This window comes from Sus scrofa, chromosome X (genome assembly GCF_054392235.1).
Source record: "Sus scrofa isolate SSC_HxYL_T2T_F1_AM1 chromosome X, Sscrofa_HxYL_maternal_Yorkshire_Landrace_v2.0, whole genome shotgun sequence".
NCBI lineage: Eukaryota > Metazoa > Chordata > Mammalia > Artiodactyla > Suidae > Sus > Sus scrofa.
This window is the reverse complement of record NC_139401.1, coordinates 52,169,965-52,190,028: the sequence shown is the minus strand read 5'-3', so window position 1 is coordinate 52,190,028 and position 20,064 is coordinate 52,169,965. Positions and strand designations below refer to the sequence as shown.

Sequence of the window (20,064 nt, the reverse complement as noted above, 5' to 3'; positions counted from 1 at the left end):
AGTTAACTAATGTGCAATTTGAAAATATTGCCCAGGATGCACCTCCTGAGAATCTACTTGATATTAGAACATGTTTGGAGGCAAATATGAGGGACAAAAAGTTGTCCTTTCCATAAAAGTTCCCCTAACCTACCTAGTGTCATAGTAAGGTAAGTCAGTGCCATCTTTCTCAATATGAATTTCCAGGATTTATTTCCCTCAGTTGAACTAGTGCACTGTCCCTTTAAGAAGCCTGGCAAGATGGAGCCCTCCCAGCTCCAGGCTAAAAGCTTTAAGCAGCCAGATAAGGATGCAGGAGTGTGACAAAAAGAAAGGACGCCTGGAGGGGGTAAGTCGAGGCTCTAAGGACAGAAAAGGAAATCGAGGCTCTAATCCTAAAACCAGCAAACTCTGAGTGCACCTATCCCGTGGTGGCAGCTCCCCTAGGCTTTAAAGCACCACCTCTCCTCCGTTCTCCTCCCCTTCCTACCCCACCCTGTCCTGCTCCACCCTCCGGATCCTTCTTGAAAGAGCCTCTTTCTGTAAGCTAGCTCTATGCCGCCCAGCGGGGGCCCCAGTAAGGGTGGAAAAGGAAGGGGAGCGCGTGGATGGGCAAAATGAAAGGGACTTACTTTCGGATTCTGCACCTCCAAAGGCATCCTCTCCTCCCAGCCCAGGGCCTGGGCCGACGGGGCGGGGCCGGAGTTGAGCTGGTGGACCCAGGGTCCTCACTCCCTCATACTACAAACCTAGTTCAGTGGAGAGTTAGAGGGAATAGGCACCGACTAGGGCCGGTATACAGTCGATTTTGATTATCTCATAAGGAGACAGAGGGTTTGTGAAAGTTGATCGGGGTAGGAATGGAGGTGATCTCTAAAACCCTCCTGTCCTCCCTTTCTGGCTAGCTTCTCCCGCCTGGCTTTAGCGGTATCAGGGGCAATGGTTTTCTTTTTTCTTCCTTTTGGTTTCTCTCAGCTGCCTGTCCCAGACCCCACCCAGCGGCTCCACCCCATCCACTGCTGCACATTCTGTCAATCACCAGCCCCTTTAAAGCTGCACCGCACAACTTGGGTCTTCATTTCTCTTTGGCGAGCCGACAGAACTACTGGGCTCCTGGCCTTTCCAACAATACACTCGGCATTTCTGCTGAGTTTCCGAAGCAGACGTTAGTTGCTAGTGGCCACCTCCCCTCCCCCTCTGCCCCAAGCATGTTCCGTCGGCTCCACCCAAACTCCTTCCGGCTGGGCTGGCCTGGCCCCCAAACCCCACCCCGTCTTTACCTTGTTTCTGGTAAAAAGTGGTCCCCTAGGCTGCCAGAAAGCCAAGAAAGTTCCTGCAGCGCCCTCAGGGGCACTGCCCACCCTCCACTCTCCTACAGTTTCTGTACTCAAGTGGTTACAGCAGATTTCTTGTCCCTGGAGTCTCTCAGTTTTGCCTGGCCCAATATACTGACCCTTCTGTATCTCTCCTCTGTGTTAAGTCTCCAGGTTTATGAGTAGAACTAGGAGGGAGAGGATGAGGATTCCCAGAAATGTGCTTTCTTCCTCTGACTCACTCAAAACAGTAGCCCCACACCAGTGCCCCACTCCATAACTAGGCAGTTCAAAGTTGAAGAAGGGCTTAGAGGTCCCATCCATAGGTATTAGTGGAACTCCATAATGACCCATCAGAAATCATATTTAGTGCTGTTCTCCATTCCAGTTAATGGGAACATCTGGTTGTTCAGGCCAAAAATCTTGGAGCCATCCTTGAATCCTCTTTTTCATTAATGATTCAAATCCAATTCTTTAAGAAATCCTGTTGGCACTGTCTTAAAAATGTGTCAATAATCTGACCACTTCTCACCATTTCCACTACTACCACCTTGGTCCAGCCACCACCATCAATAGATTCATCTCCTGCCTACCTTTTTGATTTGATTTATAAAAACCTTGTTCACTCTTCTCTAGCAACACTGATCCCCTTTTAATTCCAATATGCTAAGATCTGTCTGACCTCAGAGACTTTGCACTTCATTTTCTTTCTATCTGGTTCTACCCTTGGTGTGTCCCAATATCCTTCAGATCTCAGGGAAGCATTCCACAACCACTTAGATTAAAATAACTGATGGCCCAGGTACTTTCTGTGACCTCGTCCTTTTTTTTTTTTAATCACAAAACTGATCACAATCTAAAAAAATCTTATATGTGTGTTTGCTTCTGTGGTAAAATGTCTCTCCCACTAGAATATAAGCTCAGTAAGAGCAGGGACTTCATCTATTTTGTTCTCTGTTCTTTCCTCAGCATACTAAACAGTGGCTGCCATATAGTAGGGACTCAATTAATATTTGTTGAAAGAATGATTGAAGGCAATATCTTCTTGTGTCTGTCTGGATGATATCTGTTTTTAAACAGCAAATAAACCCCCAAAAAAGGCAACAAAAAGAAATGCACCTGTTATGAACCATTGGCCCTTAGAATATCCATCCGGATACTTTGTCTCTGGGATGAGTTAGCAATGACAGTTGGAGCAGTAGTAGTGTGCTTTTAGGTTGGCTTTTAGGATTTGCAGCTAATTGCCGGTGGTTAAGTATTCTTAGTTTTGTCAGTTAGTACTAGAGAGCATAGTTCTTAAGGGCCTGGTTTATCTGAATTACTAGAATCTTTGTCTATAGATATGTTCCTTTTTTGGACTCAGATTATTTGTATATATATATTCTTTCATACTTCCAAGGATGCTTTAACTCATTTTATCCTCACAGCTTTCCTATGAAGTAGACATTATTTTATCCTCATTATATAGGAAGGATAAAAAAAAGCCCAGGGATATAGAGTGATTTACCAAAAATCACACCCCTGGGTGAAGCTGGGATTTGAACCCAGGGAGTATGGCTCTGGATATACACACTTTCCCATCACACCATACCTGTTTCCTAAACTAAACTTATAGTCAATCATGGTATTGGAAAGAAGAGACACCTCAGTTTGCTGAATGTTAATTGGTTAAAAGCTGAAGGCAAACAGCTAAAAACAGACTCATTGGTTACATAAAGCTAGAAGGATGACTGGAGCAATTCCGTAAGATATGACCTCTATGCAAGGTCATATGAGGCAGCCACTTCTCTTTTCCAGTAGAAGGACATAGGGCTGTTTAGCTTCAAGAATATAAAACTCAGGAGGACAAGAATACTGTATTTTTGGCCTGTCTTAAACTGTCTTGACATGTCCTTTATTGCTTATCCGTCATATGTTCTAACCTCAGCTATCTGCCTATTCATGGAAGTTGCTCAGTTCAGCTCAATTCTCTGGACATCTGACCATGGATGATAGATATCTCTTGGTAGGTTGCTGCCTATACCTGAGCCTGATACCATAGGGAAATATGAAATATTTTATATTTATGTTCCCTGCACAGTGCTAACCACTATAGAGCATTGGCAGAGAAAGGACCCACAGGATCAAAGGTCAGAAGTTTCCTGTATACTCAGTACTACCACTTATTTGCTGTGTGACTATATGTAAGACCACATGCAAGACCACATGCAAGGGCCTCATATTCCTCATTGTACAATGAGGAAGTTGAAATAATAGTTACTAAAGGCTCCTTCAATCTCAGTTCCCTATGGTAAGCTCACTGATGTCAGAAAATACCTATGGTATTTGTCTTTCTCTTTCTGACTTACCTCACTTATCATTAGAATCTCTAGTTGTGGAATCTAAAATATGGCACAAATGAACCTATCTACAAAATAGAAATAGACTTACAGACATCGAGAAAAGACTTGTGGTTGCCAAGGGAGCAGGGAGGGAGCAGGATGGATGGGGAGTTTGGGGTTGGTTAGATGCAAACTATTACATGTAGAATGGATAAGCGATGAGATCCTATTGTACAGCACAGGGAACTATATTCAATCTCTTGGGAGTACATGATGGAAGATAGTATGAGAAAAAGAATGTATATATATATTTATATGTGTTTATGTGTGTATGTGACTGAGTCACTATGCTATATAGCAGAAGTTGGCACAACACTATAAATCAACTATAATGCTTTCATAATAAATATATAAAATCAATATTCATAAAAATATAAAAGAAAGTACTTATGACAGGAAAAGACTTGGAAATATTAATCTTCTTGGAGATGAACACATTCCTTTAATTTCATTCTTCTGGATATTAGATTTTAGTAGATAACAGGGATTTACCAATTTTTGGAAGTTGTTTGAAACCATAGGTTGTGCTATAATGGCCATGGCTGATGTCTGTGATATGTGAACCTTTTTCCCTAGTGACCATAATAACTTATTCTATGGCAAGATCCCTGACATAACTGGGACAATTAATTTCTTTCTCCCAGGAACATGACATTTTGAATTGAAACAGAGATTGGGATTGGGGGTGGGAGTCATTTTAAAGTGGAGAGAAGATTTATAAATTCATATTATTTTTGTACCCAGAGCTGACATGGTTCCTGCACTTCCTGAATAAACTCTTCCTATAACTCTGTCAGATATCCTGCTTTCCTTTCAATAAGTTCCCTATTTCCCTGATTCTTTTAAACTATTATTACTTATGCTAGCCAGAGTCTACTTATTACTGCTATAATCACAATGTGCCTGGCAAAAAGTTGGTGTTCAATACTTGTTATAACAAGTATTATTGAGCACTTTTTTTTTTGGCCAGGCAGATGATGAGTTATATAACAGTAAATAGGGAGATGAACAAGTTCTCCTGTATCAAGTCATTGGTCCAAAACTAATCCAAATCCTCATTTTTCTGTGCTTCTATTACTCCACATTGTCTTAGGATATAGTTGTATAGATGCTGTACAAGCTCTTTGGGAATGTGATCTGTATCTTTTTCATCTTCAAATCTTTTACAATGACTACCCCAGAGTTTTGTACATAATAGACAATCCAGCCATGTTGGAATGAATTCAGTTTTGCACTACAAATGGAACATCAGTAACTCATGTAGCAAACCATAAAACCGCCCAGATATGAAAAGCAGCTGTGGTGTAGCAGATTTGGAATGAGAAGATTTCTATTTCCAATTTTGTCATTCCCTAGCTGGTTTACTTGAGGCAAGTTGCCTAAGTCCCTTGAGCTCTAGCTTCTTCACACATAAACACAGAGACAATAATAATACTTCTCTCAAGCACTTCTGTGAATGCCCTAAGATCATTAAGGAAGTAAAGACTGGCCACTTCCATGATACTAAAGCAAGTGGCCACTTTTCAGTTCTTAATTCACTTTATCTTTCAGCCACATTGGGCATAGTTGACTGATGTTGCTTTAACAAAGCAATTATTTTTTTTCTCTTGACTTCTGTGTAAAAATACTTCATGATTTTACTCTGGCCTTACTGACTGCTTCTTTTTAGCCTCCTTTCCTCCTCCTCTAACTAAGTCTGATATATTAGTGTACCTCAAGCCTTAACCCTCTTTTCTTTTCCATCTATGTTTCTCTCACTTTGTGATCTCATTCAGTTCTGTGGCTCTGACTAATCTAATGAATACCTAGAACTATGTCTCAAAACCAAACCTCTGTGAACTCTAGATCCATATACAGATTCTCTCTGAGCCTTAGTTTTCTTACCTGTAAAGTGGGGATAATAATAACACCCACCTCAAGACTGTATTCTTGTGACTTTTCAGTCTATGAGAATATATTCTTTAAATTCTTTTAAAATTGGCCAACTAGAGCATGTCATTCCTCTGCCTGATGACTTCCATTGCACTAAGGGCAAAAGCCTAGATCTTCACTATGACTTAAAAGGACTTTATAGTCTGTCCCTTGGCTGCTGCTCCTAACTCATCTTTAATTACTCTTCTCCAGAGTCATTCATGTTCCTTTCTATAGTTCCTCAAGATTGGTATGCATTTCTCCATCTCAGGACCTTAACACAAGCTATTTTTCCACCTGAAGTGCTCTTCTACTCACTCTTTACCTGGCTTGCTTCTATTAATTATTCATATGGAAAGTAACTATAACTTAATGCAGCACAGTGACCAAATTTTAATAACATAATGTTAAACAAAGTTCCAGAATGCAGATAACACACTGTTTAATATCAATTTATGAAGTTCAAAAATAAATTAAACTTAGCAATATGTTGCTTATTTACTTATATATAAAAATAAAATTGTATATTAAATATATATAAATAATATATATTTATATGTAAATATCAATAAATAAATAACTATATATATGATAAAACATCTTAAGGCAAGGGAATGACATACACAATATTCAGGTCACTACTGGGGAAGGAGAATGGGATAGAACACACACCCAGAGGTAGATATGAGTTATTGATAAAGTACTAGCTTTGGGTTGAGTGATGGGTCCCCAGGTATTTGTTGTAAATAAATGTAAATAAGTGATGTAAAAGGACAGATAATGATAATGTGTCAAAAACCAAAGATTGTCATTAATCTATTTCTGCATAACTGAAGTCCATTCAAATGTTTTAAAAAACTGGATTTTCCCTTGTATCTCAGTGTGTTGAGGACACAACGTCGTCTCTGTGAGGATCCAGGTTCGATCCCTGGCCTTGCTCAGTAGGTTAAGGATCTGGTGTTGCCACAAGTCATGACACAGGTCGTAGCTTTGTCTTGGATCTGGTGGCTGTGGTGCAAGCCTGTAGCTGCAGCTTTGATTTGACCCCTAGCCTGGGAATGTCCATCTGCCACAGGTGCAGCTGTTAAAAATAATAATAATACTTTTTTAAAAAACTATAAATGGCCAGAGAAAGATACTGGACTTCTTTTGAAATGAGAAAGTGTTAAAACATAACAGCAGTGGAAAAACCACAAAGGTCAGTAGATTTATCAACAGCCAAAAAGTTAAATCTTCCACCACATGTCATAAGTAAAGGTAAAGGCAAAAGATAAATTTTGTGCAAGTATTTGAAACATATGCAAAGGAAGATTAATTCCCTTAATATATAGTGTTCATATAAATGTTAAGAAAAATAGACATCAACATGGAGAAAGTGAGTCATCTTAAAGCAAATTTTATTTTATTTTTACCTCTGAAGTCTAATTGACAAAATTTGTATATGTGCAAAGTGTACAATGTGACAATTTGATATATGTATACACTGAGAAATTATTATCAGAGTCAAGTAAATTAACACTCAATATCTACTTTCTTAGCAAATTTCAAGGATACAATACAGTATTATTAACTATAGTCACCATGCTATACCTTAGATCTTCAGAACTTATTCATCTCGTAACTGAAAGTTTGTACACTTAGGCCAACATCTCCCCATTTCCTCCCAAGCCACTGGCAACCACAATTAGCTTTTTTCTATGAGTTTTACTTATTGTTTTCAGATTCCACATATAAGTGTTACCATACACTATTTGCCTTTCCCTGTCTGTCTTATCATTATGCCCTACAGGTTCATCCATGTTGTTGCAATTGGCAGGATGTCCTTCTTTTTATGGTTTAAAAATAGTCTATTATATATGTATAATAAACTACAAAAGACCAGAGAAGGATCCTGGAATATTTTTCTTTATGCATTATTTGTCAGCAGACACTTAGGTTCTTTCCAAACCTTAGCCATTGTGAATAATGCTGAAATGAACATGGAAGTGCAGATATCTCTTTTAAATACTCATTTTGTTTCCTTTGGATACATCCCCAGAAGTGGAATTGCTGGATCATATAGCAGTTCTATACTTAATTTTTTTGAGAAACCTCCATATTATTTTCCAAAATAGCTGTATCAATTAACATTTCATCAACAGTGTTCAAAAGTTCCCCTTTTCTTCACATCCTCAATATTTGTTATCACTTGTCTTTTTGATAATAGATGTCATAAAATGTGTGAGATGGATTGCTCATTGTAGTTTTGATTTGTATTTCCCTGTTGACTAATGATACTGAGCACATGATCAAGTATCTTTTAGTCATTCGTATGTCTTCTTTGGAAATATTTAGGTTATTTGTCAATTTTTTAAATCTTTTTGTTTTATTTGGTTTTGTTTTTGTTGATATTGTTGTGTGTTTGTGTTTTTCCTATTGAGTTGTGTGAATTCTTTATGTATTTTGGATATTAACTTTACCAGAAATGTGGTTTGCAACATTTTCTCCCATTCTGTAGTTTGCCTTTGCTTTTTGCTGATGTTTTCCTTTGCTCTGCAGAAACATCTTAGTTTGTTGTAGTGCCACTTGTTTATTGTTACTTGTGCTTTGGGTGTCACATCCCATGAAATTATTCCCAAAACCAATGTTGAGGAGCTTTTTTCCTACATTTAAATATTTAATCCATTTTGACCTATTTTTTTTTTTTTTTTTTTTTTTTTGCTTTTTAGGGCTGCACCCATGGCACATGGAAGGTCCAAGGCTAAGGGTCTAATATGAGCTACAGCCTCCAGCCTACACCACATCCACAGCAATGCATGATCCGAGCCACATCTGAGACCTACACTACAGCTCATTGCAACACTGGATCCCTAACCCACTGATCGAGGCCAGGGATTGAACCTGTAGCTTCATGGTTCCTAGTCAGATTCCTTTTTGCTGCACCATGATGGGAACTCCTATTTTGATTTAATTTTTGTAAGTGGTGTAAGATAGGTAGGGGTCTAATTTCATTCTGCATGTGAGCATCTAGTTCCCAACATTTATTGAAAAGACTATCCTTTCCTCATTGTGTATTCTTTACTCCCATTGAAAGATTAGTTGATTTAGTTTTGTGAACTCTATTCTGTTCCCTTGATCTATGTGCCATTTTTATGCTAATACAAAACTGTTTTTATTACTATATTTTTGTAATATATATTCATTTCCATACTTCAGGCAATATTGCAAAGCTATAGTAATCAAGACAGTGGGTTACTGGTACCAAAACAGACAAACAGACCAATGGAATAGAATAGAGAACCCAGAAATAAACCCAGACACCTACAGTTAATTAGTCTTCGAAAAAGGAGGCAAGAATATAAAATTGGAAAAAGACAGTCTTTTCAGCAAGTGGTGCTGGGAAAACTGGACAGCCCCATGCAAATCAATGAAACTAGAACACACCCTCACACCATGCACAAAAATAAACTCATTTGTGCTGTACATTAGATACCAAATATGAATGATATCATCTGATATTTGTCTTTCTCTTTCTGACTTACTTCACTCCACAGAAAAGAAAATCATGGACTTGGAGAATAGACTTGTGGTTACCCCAGGGGAGGGGGATGGAGTGGTAGGGATTGGGATCTTGGAGTTAATGGATGCAAACTATTGCTTTTGGAATGGATTAACAATGAGATCCTGCTGTGTAGCACTGAGAACTATGTCTAGATAATTACAAGGCAGCACAACAATGGGAGAAAAAATTATGTATACATGTATGTGTAACTGGGTCCCCATGCTGTACAGTGGAAAAAAAAAGTGTGTTGGGGGAAATAACAATAAAAAATAAATTTTAAATAAATAAATAAATAACAAAAATAAACTCAATATGGCATAAAGACTTAAATGTAAGACAAGTCACCATCAAATTCCTAGAAGAGAACATAGGCAAAATATTCTCTGACATCAACCATACAAATGTTTTCTCAGGTCAGTCTCCCAAGGAAACAGAAATAAAAGCAAAAATAAACCAATGGGACCTAATCAAATTAACAAGCTTTTGCACAGCAAGGGAAACCATTAAAAAAATGAAAAGACAACTTACAGAATGGGAGAAAATACTGTCAAATGATTCAACTGACAAGGGCTTAATCTCCAAAATATACAAACAGCTCATACAATTCAAAGACAACGAAACAAACAACCCAATTGAAAAATGGGCAGAAGACCTAAATAGATATTTTTCAAAAGAAGACCTATGGATGTCCAGTAGGCACATAAAAAAAAAAATTCAACATCACTAATTATTAGAGAAATGCAGATCAAAACTACAATGAGGTACCACTTCACACTGGTCAGAATGGTCATCATTAATAAGTCTACATATAACAAATGCTGGAGAAGGTGTGGAGAAAAAGGAGCCCTCCTATATTGTCAGTGGGAATGTAATTTGGCACAACCATTGGGGAAAATAGTATTGAAGTTCCTTCAAAAACCAAATATAGAACTATAATATGATCTAGCAATCCCACTCCTGGGCATATATCCAGACAAAACTTTCGTTCAAAAAGATACGTATACCTACATGTTCATAGCAGCACTATTCACAGTAGCCAAGACATGGAAACAATCTAAATGTCCATTGATAAATGAATGGATTAAGAAGATGTGGTACATATATGGAATGCTACTTAGCCATAAAAAAAGAACAAAGTAATGCCGTTTGCAGGAACATGGATGCAACTAGAGGTTCTCATACCAAGTGAAGTCAGTCAGAAAGAGGGAGACAAATACCATATGATATAACTTATATGTGGAATCTAAAATAGGGCACTAATGAACCTATCTATGAAACAAAAACAGACTCACAGACATGGAGAACATACTTGTGGTTGACAAGGGGGAGGAGGAGGGAGTGGGATGGACTGGGAGTTTGAGGTTAGTAGATACAGACTATTACATTTAGAATGGATAAGCAATGAGGTCCTACTATATATCACAGGAACTATATCCAGTCTCTTGGTATAAATCATGATGGAAGATAATATAAGAAAGGAAATATATGTGTGTGTGTATGATTGGATCACTTTTTGGTACAGCAGAAGTTGGCACGACATTGTAAATCAAATACACTTTCCTAATCTAGAGAGCCTGTGAGCCCACAAGGAATATTATACTGCCTTTCTCTTTGCCTTATGATGAAACAGACCTGCTTTTATAGGAGAGAACAGGTTTGCTAGTACTTCCTACTTCTGAGTGGCCACCAGTATCTGGAATTCCCGCCATTAGAAATCCAATACTTCAAGAAACAACCAAAGCAAACTCTTTGGTAAAAAGATAGTAAGAAAAAGGTGAACTGGTTTGTGATCTCAGGGCCAGAGAAACAACGTGTCAGCAGGTCATCTTATGTACCTTCCTACATACAATAAAGAAGGTGACCCAGAACCAGAATTTCCTGACCTCCAACATGGCAAAAAAGGACAGTCCAAGTAAGAATATTTCTCCCCAAGATTAAAGAGAATTCTTCTGATACCACTAGCAAGGGGGAATCCATTGGGTGCCCCACCAAGTATAAGAGGTCAAGGAAAGTCCTTTCCTTCCCTGTAGGTCCTGAGACTGCTAAGATACCCACGGCAACAGGCCAAACTAACAAGAGAGACCCAGCCACAACAAGCAGCCTGGCATGAGGGGTTTCTTTTTCCCCATTGTTCATGAGACCATGCAAGCAGAGCCTTCCTTAATTCTGCAGGCCTGAGAATTTACTCACTTGCCCAAACACACTAGAGAACCCAAAGAGCACAAATAGAGGAATCCCACAAGTGTCTAGCTCAGGAAATAGTTTCCATCAGCCACTGTAGGGCATTGGTTCCTGACACAGAAAAGTACCTGCCAGGCAAGCATCTTTAACCTTATAGCCACAAGACTTCTCTTTCCTACCCAAGGATGCCAGGAAATCTAGAGACACCCAGAAGCCTGGCCTGTGAACCCTTTCTGCCTCTTCAAGTACCACCACCAGGGTCCAGTGGGAGACCTAATTGCACCAAATCAATCAGAATAAAACCAGAATAGCTGTGAAATTAAACTGTTATTAAAACCTCAGGCAACCAAAGTAGACCAAGACCTGTGTGATAAACCTAAACAGAGTAACTGTTTCTAAAATAAATTCTATTAATCTAGTAGATAAAAATTTCAGGATATAGTAGAAAATCACTTGTCATACCAAAAACCAAGAAAATCACAACTTGAATGAGTAAAAGTAATCAACGTTTAACAACACAGAGATTTTGAATTGTTGGAATTACCTGGCAAGAATTTTTAAGTAGCCATTAGAAAAATGCTTAAATAATTATAAATTCTCATGAGATAAATGAAAAAATAGAAAATCTCAGCAAAGAAATAGAAGTTATTTAAAAATTGAAATTACACGACCAATGATACAATAGCAGAATTAAGAGAAAAATACTAAGCTGTATGGGCTCAATTTTAGAATGGAGATAGTAAAGGATAGAATCAGTGAACTTGAAGACAGATAAATGGACTTTACCCAACCTGAACAACAGAAAATAGAAAATAGAGGGGAAAAATAGGAACAGAGCCTCAGGGATATGAGGGACAATAGCAAAAATCCAATTATTTGTATCATTAGCATTTCAGAAATTGGAGAAACAAATGAGTAAGAAAGAGTATTTGAAGAAATAATGGTTGAACACTCCCCATCTTTTATTAAATCTATAGATTTAAAAGATGAGTGAAATCAAAATAGGAAAAGCCATATAAGACAACATTATGATTAACTTATGAAATCTAAAGACAAATAAATAATCTGGATAGGAGCTAGAAAGAAAGAACACATTACTTATACAGGAATATCAGTTCAAATGAAAGTGAGGTTCACATCTGAAACCATGGAATCCAAGAGGAAGTAACACTTCAGGATTTTTCAAGTACTGGAATATAAGAGTTGTCAATCATGATTTCTATATGTGGCTAAATTGTCATTTAGAAATTAAGGGGAAATAAAGACATTCTTAGACAAAGGAAAACTAAAAGAATTTATTGCTAGAAGACCTAACCTTCAAGATTGGCTAAAGGAGGTGCTTTAAACAAAAAAGAAATAATGAAAGAATATTGTTGCATCAGGAAGGAAGAAGGAATAACAAGAAGAGAAGAAATATGGGTACATGCAACAGACAATACCTTTCTTGAGTTTTAAAATTTATATTCAATAATGAAATAAAATTTATAATACTGTCTAATAAACAGAACAGTATTGTTTAAAGGTTGGGGAAGTAAAGGTACCTAAATGATGTGAGGTTTCTATACTTCACTCAAAATAGCAAAATGCTACAACATACCAAAAAAATTATACACCATGACCAGGTTGGGTTCATCCCAGGTTCACAAGGATGGTTCAACATACGCAAATCAATCAGCATCATACACCACATTAACAAAAAAAAAGTCAAAAATCATATGATCATCTCAATAGATGCAGAAAAAGCATTTGACAAAGTCCAACATCCATTCATGATCAAGACCCTCGCCAAAGTGGGTATAGAGGGAACATTCCTGAATATCATCAAAGCCATTTATGATAAACCCACAGCAAATATAATCCTCAATGGGGAAAAACTGAAAGCCTTCTCACTCAAATCTGGAACAAGACAGGGATGCCCACTCTCACCACTGCTCTTCAACATAGTTTTGGAAGTCTTAGCCACAGCAATTAGACAAACAAAAGAAATAAAAGGCATCCATATAGGAAGAGAAGAGATCAAACTGTCACTGTATGCAGATGACATGATACTATACCTAGAAAACCCTAAGGACTCAACCCAAAAACTCCTTGAACTGATTAATAAATTCAGCAAAGTGGCAGGATATAAGATTAACATTCAGAAGTCAGTTGCATTTCTGTATACCAGCAATGAAACATTAGAAAAGGAATACAAAAATAAGATACCTTTTAAAATTGCACCTCACAAAATCAAATACCTCAGAATACACCTGACCAAGGAGGTAAAGGACCTATATGCCGAGAGCTATAAAACTTTAATCAAAGAAATCAAAGAAGATGTAAAGAAATGGAAAGATATTCCATGTTCCTGGATTGGAAAAATCAATATTGTGAAAATGGCCATACTACCCAAAGCAATCTACAGATTCAATGCAATCCCTATCAAATTACCCATGACATTTTTCACAGAACTAGAACCAACAATCCAAACATTTATATGGAACCACAAAAGACCCAGAATCGCCAAAGCAATCCTGAGAAACAAAAACCAAGCAGGAGGCATCACTCTCCCAGACTTCAAGAACTACTACAAAGCCACAGTCATCAAAACAGTGTGGTACTGGTATCAAAACAGACAGACAGACCAATGGAACAGAAGAGAGAATCCGGAAATAAACCCTGACACCTATGGTCAATTAATCTTTGACAAGGGAGGCAAGAACATAAAATGGGAAAAGGAAAGTCTATTCAGCAAGCATTGCTGGGAAACCTGGACAGCTGCATGCAAAGCAATGAAACTAGAACACACCCTCACACCATGCACCAAAAGAAACTCCAAATGGCTGAAAGACTTAAATATACGACAGGACACCATCAAACTCCTAGAAGAAACATAGGCAAAACACTCTCTGACATCAACCTCATGAATATTTTCTCAGGTCTGTCTCCCAAAGCAATAGAAATTAGAGCAAAAATAAACCCATGGGACCTCATCAAACTGAAAAGCTTTTGCACAGCAAAGGAAACAAAAAGACAACTTACAGAATGGGAGAAAATAGTTTCAAATGATGCAACTGACAAGGGCTTAATCTCTAGAATATATAAACGACTTATACAACTCAACAGCAAAAAAACCAATCAATCAATGGAAAAATGGGCAAAAGACCTGAATAGACATTTCTCCAAAGAAGATATACAGATGGCCAACAAACACATGAAAAAATGCTCAACATCGCTGATTATAAGAGAAATGCAAATCAAAACTACCATGAGATACCACCTCACACCAGTCAGAATGGCCATCATTCATAAATCCACAAATAACAAGTGCTGGAGGGGCTGTGGAGAAAAGGGAACCCTCCTGCACTGCTGGTGGGAATGTAAACTGGTACAGCCACTATGGAGAACAGTTTGGAGATACCTTAGAAATCTATACATAGAACTTCCATATGACCCCGCAATCCCACTCTTGGGCATCTATCCGGACAAAGCTCTACTTAAAAGAGACACATGCACCCGCATGTTCATTGCAGCCCTATTCACAATAGCCAAGTCATGGAAACAATCCAAATGTCCATCGACAGATGATTGGATTCGGAAAAGGTGGTATATATACACAATGGAATACTACTCAGCCATAAGAAAGGATGACATAATGCCATTTGCAGCAACATGGATGGAACTAGAGACTCTCATCCTGAGTGAAATGAGCCAGAAAGACAAAGACAAATACCATATGATGTCCCTTATAACTGGAATGTAATATCCAGCACAAATGAACATCTCCTCAGAAAAGAAAATCATGGACTTGGAGAAGAGACTTGTGGTTGCCTGATGGGAGGGGGAGGGAGTGGGAGGGATCGGAAGCTTGGGCTTATCAGACATAACCTAGAATAGATTTACAAGGAGATCCTGCTGAATAGCATTGGAACTATGTCTAGATACTCATGTTGCAACAGAAGAAAGGGTGGGGAAAAAACTGTAATTGCAATGTGTACATGTAAGGATAAACTGACCCCCTTGCTGTACAGTGGGAAAATTAAAAAAAGAAAAAGAAAAGAAAAAAAAAAGTTACAGTCATTAGGCATTAAAAAAAAATTAGCAAAATGCTGATTCCAGTAAAGGCTGTGATAAATCACTTAGGTAAATTTTAATAGCCAAAATAACACTATGAAAACTACACAAAGATATCTACTCAAAAATATTATAAATAAGTCAAGGTGGAATCCTAAAATATCCAATTAATCCATTGGGAAGGCAAAAAAAGATAATTTAGAGCCAGAGACAACAAAAAACTAGTGATAAAATTACAGACTTAAGTGACAATATATCGATAATCACCTTAAATTTAAATGGTCTAAAGACTAATAGTCAAAACCTAGAAATAATCGGAGTAGACTGAAAAAAATATGTAACCCATATGCTGCTTATGAGCAACTCACTTAAAATTCAACATAGGTAGATTGAAAGTAAAATGATGATGTTATGTGTTGAATTGTGTCCTCTAAAATGCGACGTTGAATTACTAACCCCAGGAACATGTGACTGTAACCTTATTTTGAAATGCTGTCTTTGCACATGAAATCAAGTTAAATTGAGGCCATATGGGATCAGGGTGAGCCCTAATCTGATGATTGGTGTCCTTCTAAGAAGAGGGAAATTTGGATGCAGACACGCAGGGAAGAAGGCCATGTTGATATGGACACAAAGATTGGAGCGATATATCTAGAAGCCAAGAAACACCAAGCATTGCTAGCAACCACCAGAGTTTGGAAGAAGCAAGTAAAGATTCTTTCCTTACAGGCTTCAGAGAAAGCATAGCCCTGAAAACACCTTAATTTCAGACTTCTGGCATCCAGATCTGTAAAAGAATATTTTCTGTTGTTTTAGGTCATCTAGTTTGTGGTATTTAGTTACAGCAACCCTGGGAAACTAATACATATAAGTAAAGACATACCATGTAAAAAAATTTTTTTAAAACAGGAGTAAATATGTTAATGTCTGACAAAGTACACTTTAGGACAAAGGAAATCAGTAGACAAAAAATATATTACATAAAAGATGAATAGTCCACTATAAAGACATAATGATCCTACATCTATATGTACCAAAAACGAGTCTCAATATATATGAAACAAAAATAATACAAGTGATGAGAGAAACAGCCCAATCCACAATTGTATTGGAGAACTTCAATACCTCCTTTCAGAAACTGGTAGAACTATTAGGCAGAAAATCAGCAAAGGTATATGTGAATTAAAACATAATCAAAAAAACATATTTAATTGCTATATGTAAAATGTTCCACACAACAGCAAAATATGTTGACTTCAATTACCCATGGAACCTTCATCAACTGAGACTAAATCTGGGGCCATAATGAAACCTCAACAAATTTAGAAGAACTTCAATTATGCAGAATGTGTTCTCTGACCAAAATAAAATTAGAGATCAATAACTGAAAACATCAGGAAAATCTATAGACATATGGAAATTAAACCAGTCTATAATCCATGGCTCAAAAAGGTGGTTTCAAAGGAAATGAAAAATGTAAAGAACTGAATGAAATGAAAATATATCACATTGACATATATCAGGGCTGAGGGAATTTTTATAGCACTAAATGCTTACATTAGAAATGAGGAAAGATCTCAAAAAAATCTAAGTTCCTACTTCAAGGAACTAGTAAAAGAAAAATAAACCAAAAGCAATCAGAGAAAATTAAATAATGATGATTGGGATAGAAATAAATAAAATCGTAGTAGGAAAATAGGTAAAAATAAATGAAATATTTTCCCTTTTTTAAATTTTATTTTTTATTAGCATATAGTTGATTTACAGTGTTGTGTCAATTTCTGCTGCACAGAATAGTGACCCGGTCATACATGTATATACATTCTTTTTTTCATACTATCTTCCATCATGTTCTATCCCAAGAGATTTTATATAGTTCCCTGTGCTGTACAGTAGGACCTCAATGCTTATCCATTCTACATGCAATAGTCTGCATTTACCAACCCCAATTCTCCAACCATCCCACTCCCTTCCTGCCCCCTTAGCAACCACATGTCTGTTCTCTATGTCAGTGAATCTGTTCCTATTTTGTAGATAAGTTCATTTGCGCCATATTTTATATTCCACATATATGTGTTATCATTCACAATAGCCAAGACATGGAAATAACCTAACATCCACTGACAGATAAATGGATTAAGAGATGTAGTACATATATAAATGGAATACTACTTAGCCATAGAAAGAACAAAATATTGCCATTTTCAGCAACATAGATGCAACTAGAGAGTCACACTAAGTAGAGTAAGTCAGAATATCAATGAAACTTTTAAAAGAAGTTTCAGTGAGAAAACAATAGAATTAATAATCATCTAGAAAGTGTTCAAAGTCAATAGATAAAAGATACAAATCACAATATCAGGAATGAAGTAGAGAATAACAATACAAATCTCCCTACAGGATGATATGGGTATACCATCGACAACTACATTCATGTAGTTGACAACTTAGAAAAAAAAGTTTGAACAATTCTAAAACCACAAATTATCTAAACTCACCAAGATGAAATAGATAATATATATGGCCTCCTAATCTTTAAATATGTTGAATATGTAATTAAGATTCTTCAAAAAAAAAAAACCTCCATTGCCAGATGATTTCCCTGGTGAATTCCATCAGGGAATTAAAGATGAAAAAACAACACTTTTACACAATCTATTTCAGAAAACAAGAGAGGAAGGAACATTTCCCAACTAATTTTATGAGGAGAGTACTACTGTGATACTAAAACCAAAAACGTGAAAATAAAAACTATAGGCCAATATTTCTTGCGAACTTAGATATAAAAAAATTGAATCCAAGAATTTATAAAAGAATATTCCACAACCAGATAGGATTTATATGAAGTATGCTAGACTGGTTCAACATTTTAAAAACCAAAAATATAATCTACCATATCAACAGGCTTATAAAGAAAAAAGAATATGGATCATACAAATTGATTCAACAAAATCCAATAATATCCAGTTATGATTAAAAAAAAAACTCTCAGCAAGTTATGGATAAGGGGAATAAACTCAAACTGATAAAGAATAGCTATAAAAAACTACAGCTAACATCACATAATGCTAGAAGACTGAATGCTTTTTCACTAAGATTATGAAAAAAGCATTCATGTCTACTCTTCCCACTCTAATTTAACATGATACTGGAAATTATATCTGCCTAAGTCAAGAAAAAGAAATAAAATATGTGCATATTTGAAAGGAAGAAATAAAACTGTCTATCTGCAGATGTCATGATTGTTTATGTAGAGAACCTCAATGAATCTACCCCAAAAAGAATCTTAGAACTAAATAGTTAGTTCAGCAATTTTCAGATTAAAAGGTCAATATGCAAAAGTCAATTTCATTTCTGTATACTAAAAATTAATATGCATAAACTGAAAATAAAGCTCAATGACATTTTCAGTCACTCAGAAGAAAATGAAATTTTACTTACAGTTCATACATTTTGCAAAATACATACACCACCTGTTTGCTAAAAAAATATAAAATGCTAATGAAATAAATCAAAGAAAACCTAAATAAATGGAGAGACACACAGTATTAATGGATTGCAAAACTCAGCACAGTAAAAATGTCAGTTCTCTTAGAGAACCTATTGGTTCATAGGTTTAATTTGATTCCTATCAAAATTACAGCAAAGTTTTTGTAAGCAAGAGTATTCTAATATTTATATGGAATGACATAGGACCTGAAATAGCTGCAAAAAAAATCTTGACAAAGAAGAATGAAATAGGAGAAAGCACCTTGTCCAGTATTAAGACTTACCATAGGCTACCAACATCATGGTAGCATAAGCCATTCCCCTCTCCTCCTCCCTTTTTAGGTCATCCTAATTAGACATCCATAACCAAATAAAAGTGCCTTTGTACATCAAGGGACCTGGGATGTTTCTAGTCCACCAGTGCATCTGAAATAAGCAAATGGACTTTGGTGGTTGCTGCACATCAGAGGGAGTCAGGAAATATGCCCTAACCCACTTATTTAAATTGGGAAAGAAAGAACCTATAGAGTGCAAAACTGGGCAGGCTACCCACAGGTGAGAAAGAATTTGTGGAAGTTCAGTCACTTGAGGGGCAGGATGCCAACAGAGCAAGATAGGACTTTAGAGGTAGAGGAGAGAGAAACTCAAAAAGGTGATCCTCTTGTCAGGGCCACACTACAAGGACAGGATTTTAGCAGTAGCAGCAGCAGTCACTTCCATAAAGGAGGAAAGTGTAAGTGGTGGGCTAATTGTAGTAACCAGATATCTGAGGTGAGGCCTACATGACTGGATAGAGGGAAGAGAAAGGGAAGGAAGAAGATAAGAAAATGAAAGGGCATTAAAAGAACACATTCACTGCCATTGTTTCAGGATTTCAGCAGCAAGTGCACCTACAAAACCTCTGTAGGTACCCACCTCAGTGAACCTCCTGCCTGCTCTTGGGTACCCCTAAAATGTTGAGGCTGCACTCCCCTCCAATTTGCTGCCTGCTCCTTGTGCTCACTCCCTAGTATGTCCACAAAGGCGAGCTCCAGTAGAGAGGTAGCTTGCACAGAAAATAGGTCCAGTCAGTGTGCAAGGGAGAAACCATAAGCTTGAGCACCACCTTCTGGAATACACAAGAAAGGTTTCAAATAGCCAGCTTGATTAATGGTAAGAACCAAAGACATAAAAGCTACCTCACACCAGTCAGAAAGGCCATCATAAAAATGTCTAC

At 37.1% G+C, this 20,064-nt stretch overlaps 1 protein-coding gene across 8 annotated transcripts in view; it reads right to left on the bottom strand.

Moving 5' to 3' along the window:
* The window catches only part of KLF8 (KLF transcription factor 8), a 365,585-nt gene extending 364,670 nt beyond the window's left edge, over positions 1 to 915 (bottom strand). For all 8 annotated transcript variants that reach the window (XM_085006125.1, XM_085006114.1, XM_085006117.1 and 5 more), the window contains exon 1: positions 612 to 915. The gene's annotated coding sequence lies outside the window, so the exon portion shown is untranslated. The remainder of the gene's footprint in view (positions 1 to 611) is intronic.
* Positions 916 to 20,064: the final 19,149 nt, after the last annotated feature.